The sequence below is a fragment of the Xiphophorus hellerii genome, chromosome 11 (assembly GCF_003331165.1).
Source record: "Xiphophorus hellerii strain 12219 chromosome 11, Xiphophorus_hellerii-4.1, whole genome shotgun sequence".
Lineage (NCBI taxonomy): Eukaryota > Metazoa > Chordata > Actinopteri > Cyprinodontiformes > Poeciliidae > Xiphophorus > Xiphophorus hellerii.
The window spans coordinates 10,212,798-10,231,301 of NC_045682.1; positions in this window are offsets into that span (position 1 = coordinate 10,212,798).

The window sequence follows — 18,504 nt, forward strand, 5'->3', positions numbered from 1 at the left end:
AGAACCTTTTGTTTTTTTGTGAGAAGGAATGTATAAATGTTTTTGGCCTAATTTTGTGAATCTGATTCACTCTCGTTCTAACATTAGTATGTGAGTCAACTGTTAAAGGAGACAGCACTGCATCACCAGACAACATTTCAACCTCATGGTGCTCTGGTCACTCTTGGAGTTGTTGTTTGTTTATTAAACAAAGAGCAGGATTGGGTTTTGTAAACCTAACTTTTGGTTTTCTGGTGAATTACAACTAAAACGTAGATTGAGATCATCTGCCAACAATATCAGTTGCAGGCCTTTTCAAACGTTGTTTGAAGCTCCAAATCTGATCCTTAGACTTGGTCAAAGATCTGGAACAACTGGGGACGTGTGTTGGATGAGCAGAAATACTCAAATACAACTTTAAAATGAAACAGCAAAAGTAAAAAATAAAATAAAATACAAAAAAAGGGTAAGCACTTGCCATAAAACACAGTGACATATAGCTTTCCACTTGAAAAAAATATGATTCTGCATTTTTATTGTAAGAGAAAATAATAAATCTTTGAAAAGAAAGAAAGAAGGAGCTTGAAGGTGGCAAAAATACGCCTTCCATTCCCATCAGCTCCGTAAATCTTTAACAGGCACAGCAAAGAATAATGCCCTGCTGCTCACACTGCACCACCCTCTAAATGAACATCACCACTTCGTAAGTTTTCTGTGGCAGGTTAGCACATCTACCTCATGATGAATATGGTGTTAAAAGTAATATTTGGATCTATAAGCTAGTATAAATGATGCGTAGAGCTGCCAGTGACGGCCAAACAGCTTTTAGACCCATAAAAAGACTTATGACCGGAGTCCGTGGTGCCTCTGAAAGTGGATCCTGCTTGAAAAAATGTGTGCACATTCCTGGCAATTGTTGTCCCGCACTCTCAATGTCTGCTACTCAGAAATTATTTACCTCCTTTGATTATTAGCTGTTAAAATGTGCATCGCAACCTTTGAGAAAGTGGTGGTGTCAGTGATGAATGGTGTCGAAGGCCAGGAGCAGGCAATGAATTTGAGGTTGATGAGGCGACTCATAACAGGGCGTGCAACAGCAGTGCTCACCATCAATCTCTTCCTCTGTCCCCTGTAGACACCTGGCACATGCATCAGCAAACACACGGCTGCAAGAGAACTGAGCCAACCCAGGCGAACACACACACACACACACGCCAACAGAGTAGTGCAAGGCCTTGTGGAAAGAGACTTGTCCTCCAGCCAAATGCTGCCATGTAAAACAGTAGAACGCAGCAAGTGGCTTTATTAGGACACTAGTTTGCATCCATATCGTTTGAGTTCATGGCACAGAGCCAGGCAAAGATGGGAAACAGTTATTGTGGCAGAAAAACAACAGTTGTGTACACCTTTGCTGCAAGAAACCAAAGTGAATCAACACCTGCAATTTCTAATATGTTGAGCGCATGTGCACCGCTTCAGTTATTCAGTTATACAAAAAAACTTTTAAAGAATTTCAGAGAAAGTGTCTTTGATATTTTCTCACTGATTTATTTTCTTGCATGGTAGATCTGTGTTGTGTGAAAGTAATGATTGTGACGCTGTGTCTACGTCATTAGTGTAAATAAGACATTATGTACCCACATACTCACTTTAATTTTCTTGGTCGTTCACTGTTGAGGAATTATGGCGATAAATAATGAATAAAAATGTTGAATTCTCACATTTACTTTAATTTAGACCATGTACAGTAAAATGAAATGAGAGCCAATAAAAATTTGAATAAGCAGGTCGAATGAAATTGGTGCATCTCAAATTTCCATTAAATAGAAAATGCAATCAAAAGCATATGAGCATAATATTGTTCAAATGATAAGTCATTAAAATTCATGGCATCGATGGATGTAAACATTTAAATGATATTTAATCATATTTCAGCCACGGCACTAGTGCTCATCATCAGCCATCAGAGCAAATGTTGGCTTCTTATTCAAGTGTTGAAGTGTCAAGCTCCTTATACTTGGGATAGGATACGTACATATGCGTATATATAGAGAGAAAATTCAGATGGCAATTTTACAGAAGAAAATTGTTTCCTCTGCAGCTTAACAAAATACACAAATTTTCATATGACTGAAAACCATTTCATCCTTGCCCAACAACCTTTTTTTTTTCCAGAAAAACTGGTAAACCTACTAATTTTGGTAGGTTTACCATTAAGCAGTTTTATTTCTGTAATTTCAATTTGCACAAGCAAAGATGATAGTTTTATCAGCTAAGCTTGCAACCAAAATAATAATAAAAAATTAACTGAAGTAGATTGAACTTTTCTTAACCCTTCAGCATGCAAGAGAAGAGTGGTTCACAAACCTGTGATACTGTTGTTTTTTTTCCGGGTAATTCCTATAAAATGGAGCAACTTAGAAAACTAGTATGTATACTTTACAACCTAAATTCTAACCTTATTAATAATACATTAATTTTCTAAAATATAAGAAATGCAACAAGTAAAGCACAGTTGAAAAAATAACTTAAGTACCCCTTGAATTTGGATTACTGACTTTGAAATTTTGAGTTTCATAAAATAAAACACAGCTGGTTATTTTACCGACTGTTGCTTTTCGATCATCTCAAGTCCATCCTTCCTTGGCTTCTGATGGTCAGATTTGACCATATAGCTACTCCTCACTGGATGTTTCCTTTACTGAATAGTAGCTTGCGCAGGGGCTCAGCATGTGAATGTGTTCGTGAATCGTACACATTCAGTCATCGGTGAATGACTGAATGTAGTGTGAAGCGCTTTGGGTTCCTCTGGTCTTGATAAAGAGCTACACAAGTACAAGCCATTTACCAGACAGGAAGAGGAAACCTGGTTTGCAGCAGAAGATAATGGAGGCAGGTGAGTATCCAGGTAATATCTCACAAAGGAAAAAGTGACTCAAGAAATGTGGCATCTCATGGAGGTACATCTCTAATTCATCTCAGTCCTAGCTGTTAGGACCTGGGAAACATACATGGTGAGTTTTCTCTAAGGAAGCTATTCTTTATCATGGGAATAGCCTGGATAGGTTGATCATCAGATAATGAATGGTCGTTCAGCAGACACCTGATGAGGTGTTAGGTGTGAATACTGACTGCCCACTGATGCAAGCATTCTAAAAAGTTACAGAAACACACCCAACACACTCCACGGTCCACAATCATGACAACAAACTGCTTGATTACAGTTATTTTAAGCTTTTTTAATCAAATGTTTGACGAAGATCCGATAAATGGAAGACACGAACACATCTTACGCAGCACCTTTAAGGCAAAAAACATAAACTTTCAGAATCGGCTTAATGGCGCCTTTCTATGAATAGTAACCTAATAGGCTTTTTCTTAACCATTTTCCTACTTAAGTGGATTGGTTTTACACCAGCAGCTGCAAGGTAAATACGATATCGTGTAATAAAAGAACTCGTAATTAACAAATTTCTAACTCTTTTGTAGAAACAATGGCTATTTTCTTCAGTTCTTTTGCTTCTGCATTTGAGTGTTTTTACTGTGGTATAGGCCAAATGCTGGTTAAGGCTCCACTAGAGATTTACCTTAAGGCAGACAAACAGAAGGAAAGATGAGTCCTCCAAAACTCCTTGTTGAAGTGAAAACTGTTATCGGTTATCAGTGCACCACCCGACTGGAAGGGAAGTAATCTGAAAGCTGTTTGAAATGCAGTAATTTGCTAGTGTGACTCATCACTGACACCTACAGCAACAACAACAAAAAAAAAAACTCTGATCCTTTAAAGGCAGAGGAGGGTAACGTAACTGTGTGTGTGTGTGTGTTAGATAAAACCAACAAGATGGCATTTGAGGTTAATAGAGACAAAGCTATAGAAGGGTATGTAGCTCCAGCTACATAAACGTGGACCACACATGCTCGCTGCTTTTTGCGGTAAATATTTTCCAAGTTGTACTTGCTGACCTTTAATTAGCATAATTAACACATGAATCTTTTACTGTTGATTGCACACACTTGAGTACTTGTGCCTCTAATTGTATAGCTAGATTTATCATTTCTGGTGTTGAGAAATGTCTCTCTTCATAGATATTTTAGCCATGCTAAGCTCGATAAAGAAGAAAAACAACCTTAGTGTGGGTTGCGAAGCCTTTCTGAGGGTGGCAATGCAAATCAAATCGTCTGTGTCCTGGTATCAAACAGGAAGCCACCGTCAAGTTAATATAATTTTGATGACAGCCTGATGGTATCAAAGCAAACAGTGTAGCCTCACTTGAGGTGTCAGGTTGAGGGAAATTATTATGATTAATACAGGGTTACAGCAAGGCAGGAGTGTAATCAGTCTTTGCCTTGCTAATCATTATCTTCCTCTGATTCATTTTGGCTCAAGATTTAAAAGAAGATATCAAGCTCTATTGTGGTGGGAATATAGCTCAAGCAAGAGTTTCAATCATGTATCCTGCATACGGTGAATTATTAGGCGCTGGAGCTGGCAACTCATAAATAATGGTATTAATGACAATGATGGTAATGACTTCAGATCATCTAATAGCCGCAATACAGGAAATTGGACACTCAAAATGCTCCACTTGAAACTGCCACATCTTCTGTGGACAATTTCAGTCAAATCTTATACATACATTTTGGATAATATTCCAGGGGATTTTCCAGTCTCCCCAAATTACCACGTCATCGTATGTTTGTATGCTGTCATGTCTTTGCATCTTAAAATGACTCAATTGTGCTTGGTCCACCTGGTTAGACTTATACAGAACTCTATGATGCTTCAACATAGATTATGTATTTAAGTTCCATCAAAGTTAATATAAACACAACAAACACTTCACTTTTGAAAACAAGAAATTAGAAGAAAAACATTAGGACATGGGATCTATCTGCGAATCTTATTAGGTGATTTTAGATTTTTAGATGCATCCCTTCTCCAACACATCTGAATAAAATCAATGGTTTGTCAGCAGGCCTCTAAACTTGGCTGGGTGTTTGATCTCAAGGCCTGGACCAGGCATCCAGCCTGAGCAAAATCCATATGGGACACATAGTGATGGGAAGAGCCTGTTGGTTTGGCTCCCAAATGGCTCTTAATTTATTATCATCTGCAGCCCCATATTTTAGCAAAATTTTGCAAATAGGAATGTTTCGTATGTTCTCTATATTTGATTTATCACGTTTTATTTGATTAATTGCAAGTATTTGTTCTGTTATGAAAGCAGACATTCTTACTTTTGTATAATATTTTAATCCAAATTTTAATTTTTAACAAAAACAAATAAACAACACGCTGCAAGCAAATCTGCAAAACCGACCCAAAATAATATTTTATTATTATATCATCTTCAGGTGCTGCTCCTCTTACAGGTGTCAGTTATGTTTAAGTGTTTTTGCAACACACTTTCCTCCTCACCATCCAATTGTTGTCTGTCCCCCTCTCTGTTTTCTCATAATTGTATGACGCCATATCCCCACGTGTGATTGGCCGCAAGGCTGCTACGTCATAAAGTTCCGCCAAAAGCAGAGCGCTCTCACTGAGAGTGAGAGCTAAGCAGCTCTGAGTTTCTCGTTGCGTTGTTGTGTTTGTAGCCCCGCCCCTTATAATGAAGAACGACTTTCAATGAGGAACAGGTGTTCTGTTTATCTGTGCTACCTGTAAGTCCGTCCTACCTTGTGGTAATGTTAGGGGAAGTACACAACTGGAGTTATTTAGCTTTGACAGAAAGCTACAAAGCAGATGCTAACATTAGCATCTTCAATGCTAGCTGTTAGCCAGAGTCTACCGAGTGCTTAAGCTAATTGCAGTTCTCTCAGGTAAGAAAATATTTGGGGTTATGTGTCCTCTCCGTACATAACATTGGCATTCAGTAAAGAATTGCAGAGTTTAAAAAATGAATACCGCTTAACAAATTTCTTCAGTGTGTGTTTACTCCCAACAAATAGTGACAACATTGGTCCTAGGATGAGCAGAAATTATCTTTACCTCGCTTAATGAATCATGTTTTGTTTCTTGAGTAATATTATGAACTATCACTATTCTTGGGTACAATTTCAGGATACTCTATCCAATGCAAGTAACTTCAATTAAGAAAGAAGAAACATTTCATCCCAAAATGTATGAGACACAGACCTCTTGTATCTCCACCAGCTTTGCTGTTCTAAAGTGATTTTCTTTCTGCTGAGCCTGTTGTGCCATTTGGAGACCAATAAGATGCAGTAAACACTGAATATTATCACTGGAAGTACCTACATTACTTTGTTCCAATGTATAAACATTAACTACTGCAAGAATTAATTTTGTTTAATGTTGAAAAAAAATGGATTAGAAAAAATGTTTTTTTCTACCTGAATGTGTTATTTTGTATTTATTTGTTGTTTTTTATTCTATTTTAGTCTTTGAAATGCCAGAATTTGAACATAACTCGGTATTTTGATTGATGACATTTTAAAATATTAAATTAGATTTTATGATAAGTTACTCGGTGCTTAAGTAGCTTTTTTCAATTTCTTGGAAAGCTAAATTTTTCTTTTAGTAGCAATAAGTTAAGTAGTGTTACTCGTAAATACAATCTAGCTACGCTACCCTCCTCTGCCTAAGTTACATCCTTTATTGGATATTTAATGCCATGAATAAACCCAGCTCTCTTTAATTTCTGTGCAGAATTTGTGCTTTAAAATAATTTTTTATTGTCACAACAGAAAGAGCAAAGTGAGGCCATACAACCAGAGGCCAGCAGCAGGGACGATAATGCAGGATCTTCTCAGGTAAGGGCAGATTATAACTTGTTGAGAAAAAGTTACCTATCAATACCAATCTAATCTGATTGTTACAGGTATCAGGACATGGTTTTTACAGACATTTCAGGTTTACTCTCATTCACACTCTTAGATATTTTTTATCTAGGTTGGGAGAAAAAAAGTAAAACATCCGTGACATCCTCTAATAGGGCAAGGAAAGCCAAAAATAGGTCGGTGGAACTTGTTTATTTACAGGTGTATACGCTTTTTTTTTTTTTTATCTTAAAAAATAATCACATTTGACAGAGGAGCTTTAATCTTCAGATGCAACACAGTGATTTCCAAGAAACAGAATTAAAGGGTGAAATTAAAGGATTATACAGAGCTGGGTGCCTTCCAAGCTGTGACAACGTGTAGCAAGTCAACGTGTTAGAAACATTAAATTATTCAGTACTTTGCTCTTCGTCATTCCAATTCCAAAAAGTCTTTAATGGAAACGGAATGAAGGTCAATGTTATACATCAAACAATAAAAAAGGTCACTTCAAGATTTACGATTTCTTGATGGCAATTCCAAGTAAAACAAAGTACAGAGCATCACTTTCTGTGAAAGAGATGCTTCCCTTATTTGCTGCATAAGGGAAGCAGTGCAGATTAGCCAGACTCGATATTTGCTGAGTCACATCGTGACTTCCTTTGGCGCTTTCTTTGCCTATCAAGTCCAGTTATCTCCTTTGAAGTGTAAATGGATTATCCCTGCTTGTTACCTTGAACTTACTGTGAAAATAGATAAACTTATTGAGTTGTAAAATGTGGACTGTGACTTCTGCAAGCACCCACCCAGAGTCGTGATATCAGATCTACTGTTTTTATACAATAAAATAGTAACAGTAAAAATGAATCATTTTTACATTTACAGCGTTCAGAAATAACACCTAAAATTAAGAGTGTGATGAAGCATTTTCTGACATTGTGCTGGAACCTTTTATGTCTGTGTTGCATAAATATCTTCTAAATGAAGGACGCATGTCAACTACTCATTGTTTTTTTTTTTTAAAAAGTCCCCTTGTACATAAAGAACCAATATGGGGTTCAGTTTTTTTGGATTGTGGTTTTATTCATGGGCAGAAGATAAAGCAGTCAAGAATCTGCTGCAATCATACTGGTAAATCTAGCTGTGATCCCATAACACCTGTCATTTGTCAGTTAGGATTTTGTTTAATACACAATAGTGTGTTAAAAGTGACAATTACAAAAGTGTCAAACACAGTGTTACTGTATCACTGGTTTCAAATTTATGTTCCTGCTCAAGGACAAAAACATTATGCCTAACACACTTTTTATGTGCCCCACTACAAAAAAAGAGAAAACAAAGTTACAAATGGCAGGCGATGACAAAATAAATAAGCTAATTTGTGAATGAAATCATAATCTGCATATTTTGAATGGAAAAGTTGATGTTCAGGTTGAAAAATATTTATTTTAACTTGGGTTGATTGAATTTAAATCAGTGGAGGCCCTGCCTTGTAATTTAGAGCTCTTAATTAAATGAATTGTTGTTAAGTTATTGGTAGCAGATATAAATTTTGGCATGTGGCGGAGTAAGTGCCTTAAGGATTAGGAAGGCGGCCAACAGATGATTAGACAGGTGGTCCTATTATAGTGCCTAATCAGTTATTAAAGAGTATAAACTCTCTTTAATAATATGGCTAAAAGGCCTTGACATATTATGCATATCACTTGGCTTTCCTGGAAAGTAGTCGGGTAGAATGGCAGCGCAAAGGAATCAGACACTGGTAAAACATAGATTAATCTTTATGCTTTCAGTTGCAGACAATGTTTGATGAGAAAAATAAAAATAAACGGAATTGGTCATTTATTAAATAGGAACATCACGGTGTTCGTCATGTTGTCATCATCATCATCCACTGACAAATTGCAAAGAGTCTTGTCCCTTTACCCAGAAGGCAAGTGCAGATGTAATGAAGTTTTGTAATCTTTGGCAAACATTATAATTATTATTCGTTGGTGTTACCTGTCTTGAGCAAAAGGAACCTTCAAAGAGAATGTTGGTCCTGTACATTGAAGCATCTTCTTATTTCTGCCCAACTTTCTTATAAATTAAGTAAATTATGTATTAGAATATTTTTAATTAGATTCTCTGTTTCAGTTATATGCCACATTTCGCTGAATGTAAAGACAGCAAAACCTCTCAGAGATGAAAGAGTGTTGTAACATGCAAATATTTGACCATAACTCCAACATGAGAGGGCTTGTGTTTAATCTACCTACTGTACTCTGGCTTTTTATTCCTTCAAATGGAAAAGAAATCCTCCTGTACTGAGAGTGTAAGCCCATGGCTTGAAAAGTGTGAAAGGATTCCAGCAATAAAAAGGCTGAATAAACCCTACAGCCAGACAGCTGAGTATTCACAAAATTCATTTTTTAGATAGCACCAGCTGGAAATGAAATTTTCCATTTCTCTATCTGTCACTTCTACTAATCCAGAGAGTGATCTCCCCGAAACAAAGATGTGTTTTCTGGATGTAACTGAATGTCATAAGCCCTTTCTTCCTCTATCATTTCAGTTCATCATCTTCTCTGTTATGATGTTTCTTTCCTGTCTTTGCGATAGTTTCCTTTGCCTCTCACGTTTTAGCTTACGAGCATAAATATAATGTTTCTTATTAGGAATATTATAATTTTCAAAAGAAGCAAAGAAGAATAAAATGCCAAAATGTCCCATGGATAAACGTTGTTTTTTTTTAGGTTTATTCAATATTCTACACAATTTACATGCTTAGAAAGGATTAGAATTAAGTTTTTACAATCTAACAGTTTTTTAGTTGTAAATATTACATTTACAATCGCCCATTGTCTAAACCTGCTTATCCTTAAAGAGGTTTGGGTGTGTTAAGTACCACTGCATCAAGGCAGCCTAGTCCAAGTAACTATATCTAAGCAGCTTTGCAGCGCATTTCCTATACATGCATTCATTTCTGTCATTTCTGTTTGCATATGGTTTATGTATATACATATATATAAAATCTTCTTTAAGTCAAATATTACCTTGGAACCTACAGCACAATAAAAACTTCCAGTGAGATCCATTATGTACATAAAAGATGCCTGTTGTCGGATTTGTCTTAGCTATCATATCGGTGGAAACACAGGTATCCTATTAGATGTAAACTTTATCACCATAGCTTATTTGTGTTATGTGTCAAAAATCGAAAGTATGAGCATGCAGGCGAGACGGGAAGGAAATTTCAGCATCACACAAACAGCTTCCAAAGACATTTAAGGTAGAAAATGACTGTAAGATTATAGTGATAGGCTAATTTGAAATTCCAGTTAAATCCACATGTTTGCCCTAATTGTTCTTTTAGAACAGTTTATGTGAAAGGGTGAAGATCGTCCTACAATCCTGTACGCATCTACTGTACGTCAAAACATGCTGAGGAAAAAGCAAAACAACACATCTTAGAGCTCTAATCATAATACCGTGATAATATAAAATCATAATATTTTTATTTACGGTTATAATAGCCCAATATTTAGTGGACAATGACCTGCCACCCTCACCCCAAACACAAATGCTTTGGCTGCTGACACAACTTATGACTTTGAGTTCATTAAGCTGCACTAATAGAGTTTAAAATGCTACAGGCAGAGAGAGGAAAATGTGCAGCTTCCTCCCGCTCACAGTTAGGCAGTAGTGTCTGGTTCCAGTCACAATTAATTATATTTATTTATTTCACATATATTTATATTAGATTTTTTTTCTTTCTTGGAGAAACAAAAGAAAAAATAAGGGACTTGGTGTGCATGGTTTTTTGCGAACAATAAAGGCTTGTTCTCCTTTTTTGGTGGACCTGGCAACAAAAAGCTTGTAGTCAGCGGTCTTGGTCACACACTTTGTTTTGCTTCACTGATGCATTTAGTTTTCTGCTAAGAGAGGGTGGTGTGGCAGCGGAAACCTTTTTATCTTTTGTCTGAACTGATCTAGAAAGATACAACACTGATTTACTGCAACACTTATTTTGGCTGCTCATCTGATGAAAAGGACTACTGGACAGTGAATTTACTGAATCTTTACGAACCTAAAAACAGATTAAAACTGGAGCTGTTGTTACTTTGCCTGTGCAGGCATAAACAGCGGCTTTACTAAGTCTTCTTCTGCTAGCAGAAAGGCCGTTTGATGTTTTGATGCATTAGAAGATAGAAACCTCACTCAACCTCATATGTCTTTTGTCAAATCCATCCATCCATCCATTTTCTATTCACCCTTTCCCTAATGGGGTCGGGAGGGTTGCTGGTGCCTATCTCCAGCTACGTTCCGGGCGAGAGGCGGGGTTCACCCTGGACAGGTCGCCAGTCTGTCGCAGGGCAACACAAAGACATACAGGACAAACAACCATTCACACACTCACACTCACACCTAGGGAGAATTTAGATAGATTAACCTAACAGTCATGTTAGGACTGTGGGAGGAAGCCGGAGTACCCGGAGAGAACCCACGCATACACAGGGAGAACATGCAAACTCCATGCAGAAAGACCCCGGGCCGGGAATCGAACCCAGGACCTTCTTGCTGCAAGGCAACAGTGCTGGGTGCAGCCACTGTGCAGCCCTCTTTTGTCAAATTTGGCCTGAAAATGTTATCCCTTCTCACTTCTCTATTTAGCCACTTGCACAACATGCAGACGTTTTTATTAAATCTTAATTGGGGCAAAACTAATGAGTAACATTTTATGAGAAAAAAAAAATGCAAATCCCTTTTTTATTGGACTTTGCAAATGCGCTTCCGTTTAATAAGTACTCTGCCATTTATTACCTAACGTAACCTAAACTGACCATGTTTAGAAAATATTAGTATTTTCATAGTAAAAGTAGATAATGGTCAGCAGTCCTCTCTCTAAATATTTAAGAAGCGTAAAATAAGCCAATATTATTATGATACATAGTATCTTTCTGTAATGTTTCAGGTGTGGCATATTGGGGAATTTTAATTCAGATTTAGATTTTTATATTGAAAGGCCGTGGGATGCCATTTATTCTTAAAAAGACATAAAAGAGCCATTACAATCCACTAACAAACACACATTTTCATTATTTAAAGTTCATTATTACCTAAGTGTTTTTTAGTTTATGTTTTTAACTTTTTGAATTATGTTGGAAGCATAGCACAGGTTGATTTTAAAACCTTAAAGAATTCAAATCCTGTACGCCCAAAAGAATTTATATAGTAATACAATGACTTGCTTTCATCTCTAGTTGCAACAGTAAATTTTATTGAGAACTTAAAAGAGTCACTTTATAGAACGTCTGTCATCATCATGGGGTAAATACAGCAAGAAACACTGAGACAATGTCAACATTATCTCAGGTAAAAGCACGTAGAAAACACATTGCCTGAGGGAAAAAACACCCACAAACCGACAAAGTGTGAAAAACAGACACAAGTCCGGGTTACAATGGAAACTAGAGGTGGTGAGGTGTCAGGCCTGATTTCCTAAGCATTAGGAGAGTCATGAAGACCACTTGAATGTGTATTACAAAGACAGCATCAAGCAGTTCTGACTTCTCCAGGGTTCATTTTGACTGCAGGTATTAAATCTCCATGATTGGAGTAGCAGTATGTGAAGTAGAAGGAGAGCAGTAAAACAGCATGGCATAATCAATGGAACGTGTCAGTACATCTGGCAGCATAGCCCTCTTGGCCCCATGAAGAAAATAGGACATCCAGTAACAAATGGGTGGAATTTTACTGTCACTGTTATGAAACGTGATTTTTGTTTGTTTTTTAAGGTTTAATACCTACTTAGGTTTGATTTTGGGTTATAAACAAGTTGCTACTCACCTCTCCAATTGGAAATAAACTGAAAACCTTTAGTTTTCAAACCTCAAACATCCTCAGCTACCTTAAACTGATTTAAACTTTAAATCTTTAAATTTTAAAGACAGGTTAAAGGTGGGGCATTATGTAAATGTGACTTTTTTGAGCTCTATATCATGCTCTAATGTTGTTCCCTTATCAAGCATTCCTTTGATTCTTTCATGCATGTTTAAGAAATACTGTTGTAAAAAGACAGTAAAAGCAACATGTTAGGCTAATACCTAGTTACCACAGAAGATAGCCTGACTAATTAACAGCTAATGGCTTATTTTTATTTATTTTTTTCTCATATAGAGCAGAACTATTGGACATAATATTCTCCACAGTTGAAAACTCCTTCTAAACTTAGCTGGTCATTCTTCATTCTTTATTTTGCTTTTGCCTTTGTTTCATAATGAACTAAATGTTTTATTTTTACTATATTTATTCTTTATTTTGAGCATGATAGAAGTATAAAGTCACACACATGAACAATGTTGAATATTCCTTAATAATAAATCACAATGACATTACAAAAACATGTATTTTGCCAGCATGATTATTTCGCTTTCAAATATTAGTTGGATGAAATAAAACATTTTTCTTTTACATTTTTGTATAAATGTCAAACTGGTATTTTTACTCAAACTTATTGTGTGAAAATTACATTCTGACCCAGGGAAAGTCCACCCTTTCCAGCAACACAAAGCCGATGATTTATTATTGTATTTAGCCATAAAAAATGCTGCCTTGTTACTATTCTTGGCCGAGACGTTGCCTTTGGTGATAGTGGTTAAAAAGTGAATTGTTTAATGAGCCAAAAATGATTATGATTGTCTACCCCAGAAACCACCTGGATGGAGGAAGGAAAACATTTTAAGATCATAACAAAAACTCACAGTGACTCAGATCAAACAAAATCACTGAAGAAAGGAAGGAAAAGGAACATTTTTGTCAAGAACTTTCTAATCATGGGTTTCAAATTGACTCAACAGTCTTTGTATGCAAATGTCAGCCTCCTTTCTTTTTTCTTTTTTTTTTTTTTGTAACCGGTTTCTTTAATTTATTTGCCAATTGAGCCAGGCAGGGTAAAAGTAAACAATTAAACCGGGCAGATTTGGACCATCATCAAGCAGGAATATTTGGGAGCAAAATAATATTGCTTGTTCTACTCTTATCGGGATCAGAAACAGCTTTATTGACCAGGTTTGTGCACATATAAAAAATTATTAAATATTAATACATTAATTTGGTTGGAAATAAAAGTAGGTTTGTTAAAGTAAAATGGATATGTACAGTGTTATTAGAAATTATAGTTGGAGCAAATACTGCATATATAGTGTTGACTCAAAGCAGAGTAGTTTGTGCACTCCAACAGTTAAGTGTTGGTCAGAAGACAACGTGGGGAAAAATAGTCTTTGCAAATAGCAACAACCCAAAGGTAAACAGTTTGTGTCCAGAATGTGTGGGGTCTGTAGATCTTAGCTTCTTTTCCTTGTCTGAGTCCCGGATGGAGAGAAGGTCAGCCATCATATTCCGCTCTGCAGATCTTGTAAAAGATCTGAGTTAGTACAGGGTCTCAGGCAGGAGGGGGAAACACCATCAGGTTCTAGAGTTTTCCTGATTTTCTGGCATGGAAAAAGTCTTTCCACATGTTCCTCTGAGCTCTTTAGTGCAAGCAGGGGATCGGTTGAGGGATGAGCGGTAGGTTAATGCAGAACAATGTTGGAGTGACAAGTTGTAGCCTTGGTTATTGGATAATAAGAGCTTATACTGTAACACTTTGATTTAAGTTTCAGATGTTAAAAATGAACTTAGGGTTGTTCAGTTCTGAATTGTTGACTCATTCACACACTAAATAAATACAAACAAATACTCGCACTCGAAGACTAGGGTTTTGAATTATGCTGAGTTAGTCACATCCCTTGAAATTTTCCAAATGTTTCCACGCATTAACTTTGGGGAATTTGAGGTGGACCAAAAAACTGTAACATATTTTTGTTAAATATAAAAAAATGATACTTGATTGGATGCAGGGCTGGTTTTATACTGGGTCATTCAAACACGATGATTTGCTTTTATCCTTCCACTGTGGTTCTACTTATATATTTACAATTTTTGCATTTTGCAGCTGGCCCAGCCCAGACATGGATCAGATTCAAAGGGTATCACCCATCTTGACTTACATTAATCTGCTTTGGGTTACATTTATCATATAGGATATGTTCTAAACAAAGTTGTACGTGTGTTATCTTTAGCTGAGACTAGTAAAGAATAGCATTACCAGAAATATTCAGGATGTGCATGTTGGAACCAGATTAAAAAAAATACTCAAAATTTGAGCAGTGAAGTCTGGTGGCTTTGTTAATGAACACACAGCTCACGCCGTTTCTGTGCAGAATTCCTCGCGGTATTGCAGTCAGCTCAGAGGATAATGGCGCCTGATCTCCTCTGTCACTAATGCCCAGTACAAAAACTATTGCACTCCGAATGTAGTATTTCATCAGACAGCTTTGCTACACATTTGTAAATAAATTTAAAAAAAGGCATACATCCGCTTAGCCACATGTTTTGTGTAACTAATTGGATAACCACACCAACTAAAGCACGAAATTGACTTCTTTTTTTTTTTTTTATCCCTCCTGCAGTTGCAGTGGATGCAAGCCCTCTCTGCAGGGCGTTGGTGGGGCACACATTTATGAGTCATACATTTAATATGCTCTCCCTTCCTACTCGTATCATAAACACTCAGAGGGATAGAATTGAAGCATTCTCCTTTCTTTCTCCTCTTTAACCACATCACAGACTTGGTTGGACAGTCAAGAGGTTCTTAGCGCTCTCTATTTCAAGCTCCTGACTCTTCTTCTGCTTTCTCAGACGACCGACACTTAAAAGTGCCGATCTGACTCTTCTTGCAGTTTTTCTTTTTTTTTGTTTGTTTTGTTTTTTTAATGTTAACATGTCTCTCTGTATGCGTTTGGTTGGAAAGACAAGAGATTAGCATGAGTCAGATAGTGATTCAGGACACCAGGTGGCAAATGCCTAAAATCATGCTCTCCCTCTCATTTCCTCTCACTTGTTCACTGCCTCCTATATACTCTTCGCACTGTCACTGCTTCTCTTTTTGTTTGCTGCCTCTTCTCGCCGTTCCCACTCCTTTTTCCCCACTCTCCCCTTGCAATTTGTCTCCCTCAAATAAAAAAATAAAACTCCTCCTCACACCTCTCTCCTCGCCCATGTCGCCTCCTGTTCCTGACACTGGCCATGAGTGCGCCCCGAACTTACTAACCCACCGCTTCACGGGTGGGCGGGGAGAGGTTAACAGGCGGCAGATAAAGAGGGTAAAGACAGATCGAGTCAAGAGGGAGATCGATGGCCAGATGTGTGGAGATAAACAGGAGTGTGTCGGATTGAGGTGGAAATTGAGCACGAATCTCGAGGAGCTTACCGGGAGGGGCGTTAGCAGAAGCGCACTCCTTGTATCGTGTGCGTGCCTGAGGGAGGTGGTGGTGGTGTTGGTGGGTAATTTTGAAAGAGTGGGACATGGGAATGTGTAGCGAGAGGCAGAGAGGGTTGTAGAGAGCTGTGTTGAGGTGGATGGAGGCAGGGATAGAGAGATAGAAGGAGGGGTGGTGATCCTGGGGGCCTGATGACTCATGGCTGTGCTGCGGTTTGTGCGTCACTGGCGCTAGCTGGAGGAGGAGATAGTGGAGAGGTCTACGCATTTAATTACAGCCTTCCAATTTAGACACACTGTACACACACACCTACATACACACACTTGCATCAAATAATATCACAAAGGATTGTCTTGCAAGTTCACTAATTGGCACGTATATACGGAGAAGCGCTCAAAGATCTTTGCCGCATGTTTGGAATACCTGCGACTGGAATAATATTCAATCTTTTCACCCTACGTTCCTTTGGTTTCAAGCCAATGATTATGGTTCAGCTACCCCCTTTCTCAGACAGACCTTGAGGCAAAAAACTTATCAACCCAACCAAAAGAAAAAAAAAATCCATAATACCAAATTGCACCCTATGAGCAGCTGCACCACACTGCTTGTGACTGGAATATGAAATAGAGTCAGAGACGTAGAAAGGAGATGTGGAGGACTCGCTTTGATGATGCAGTGGGGCAAACTCTTCTCCACAGATTACACCGAGAGTTTTCACAATCCAGCCTATGACGTACAAGTCGTCCTGCTGGTTAAAGGTCATCCTGGGAGCAGGATTTCTGCATCGCTTGTTATTGTTGTTGTCTACTTATTCACACTTGGATGGCTTTCACCAAGACATGCAACATCTGAGGGAGGTTGTTGTGCTTTTGCTTTTTAGCCATTGTAAACATCCTTGTTTCAGAATATATTTGAAAACCTTCTTGCAATTGACATTTCTTCCATGTATTTAGAAATGCTCCTTAAAAACATTCCTTCAGTGAAACATTTTACAAAGCAGTGCATTTATTAACATAAAACAGGTGTAAAAATAAAGAAGAACAAAAGAGTAAAATAATTTTAAAGCACCATAAATACCAGTGTGCCAGTATGTATTTGTGGTTTAATTTTCACACAGATATTCAGACTTTATTTTCTTATATCGCAAAGGTAAACATTTTGGCTGTTCAGACATTCAGTACAGCTGAGTGTAACTTAAAGCGACTTCAGAGTTCCTGCTGTTTTCCATTTCACAATTTTTCTCTTTCCAGTGTTTTCTTACATCCTAAACAACCGAGTGAAAACACATTTTGGTTTTTTTGGGTATTATTTGCATTTTACTCAAATCGTGATTCAACATAATGCTGAAGTTTTCTTCAATTGTCGCCAGTGTGGCAAAGTATCAAGTTATTCCCATAATAGTATATCCCCATTTCAGATAAAAACAAATTTACAAAAAAGAAAGCATAACAAATGCCAACAACAATTAAGAATCAATGGTAATTTATTATTATTGATAGGAAACTCGTTTTTCCACACATAAAAGAACACAATAAAAACACAATAAATATGCTGTACAAAAACAGGACAGCCAAGGTTTGATCAGTAAGCATCTTCTGATTAGATAAAACAATTTATGAGAACTGTAAACATAAATACAGTTGTAATCGGTTATAGTTTAATTTCCGTCATTTTAATTTACCTTATGAAATACAGAGAGTTTTGTTTATCACACTAAGCCAAACATAAACATGAGATACAGATTTTTTAAAGCATAATTTTTAATATGGAATAATATTTTAAAATGGTAATACATTTTTTTTGGATAATTTTGATTATTTTAATGATCAAAAGTTAAACCCTGATGCATGTATGTAGCCTTTTCTTTTGACTGAGGGTTTTGTGCCAGTGATTCATAAAGCAAAAATTATCAATGAGGTTCAGAAAAACGGGACTTGTGTTGTAATTAATAAAATTATGTGGTTTCATTATAAATCAATAAAAAGTACCTTAATTTATATTCTTATATATTAATGTTTGATATTTTGTATGAGAATTAAAATGTGTATCTTGTAGATTAATCTTTAGTTTAAGGAGAAGAAATGCATGGTTTTAGATGGTGTTTTTGTTGTAATCCTTCAAGAAATTCAAAGACCATTTGAATTTCTTCAAATGGTCTTTGGTCTTTACCTTGTAAAGCAAGACCACATTACTTTTATCATGATAAAAAGAAGCATTTCAGAACACAACAGCATGAAAACATTTCTGCTTTTTGTTTCCCTTCAAATATATACATTGAAATTGTTCAGACAAAAGGCCCACCTTTCGCTTAATTTCCCTTCCTCTCACGTCCAGACACATTTACCCTCCATGTGCACCAATTACACCCTAAGAGGTAGCAAGCCTCACTCTTAAACAATAGGACCAATCAGTTGCCCTCTCTGGCTCTCCCCCAGCCTAGCAGGCC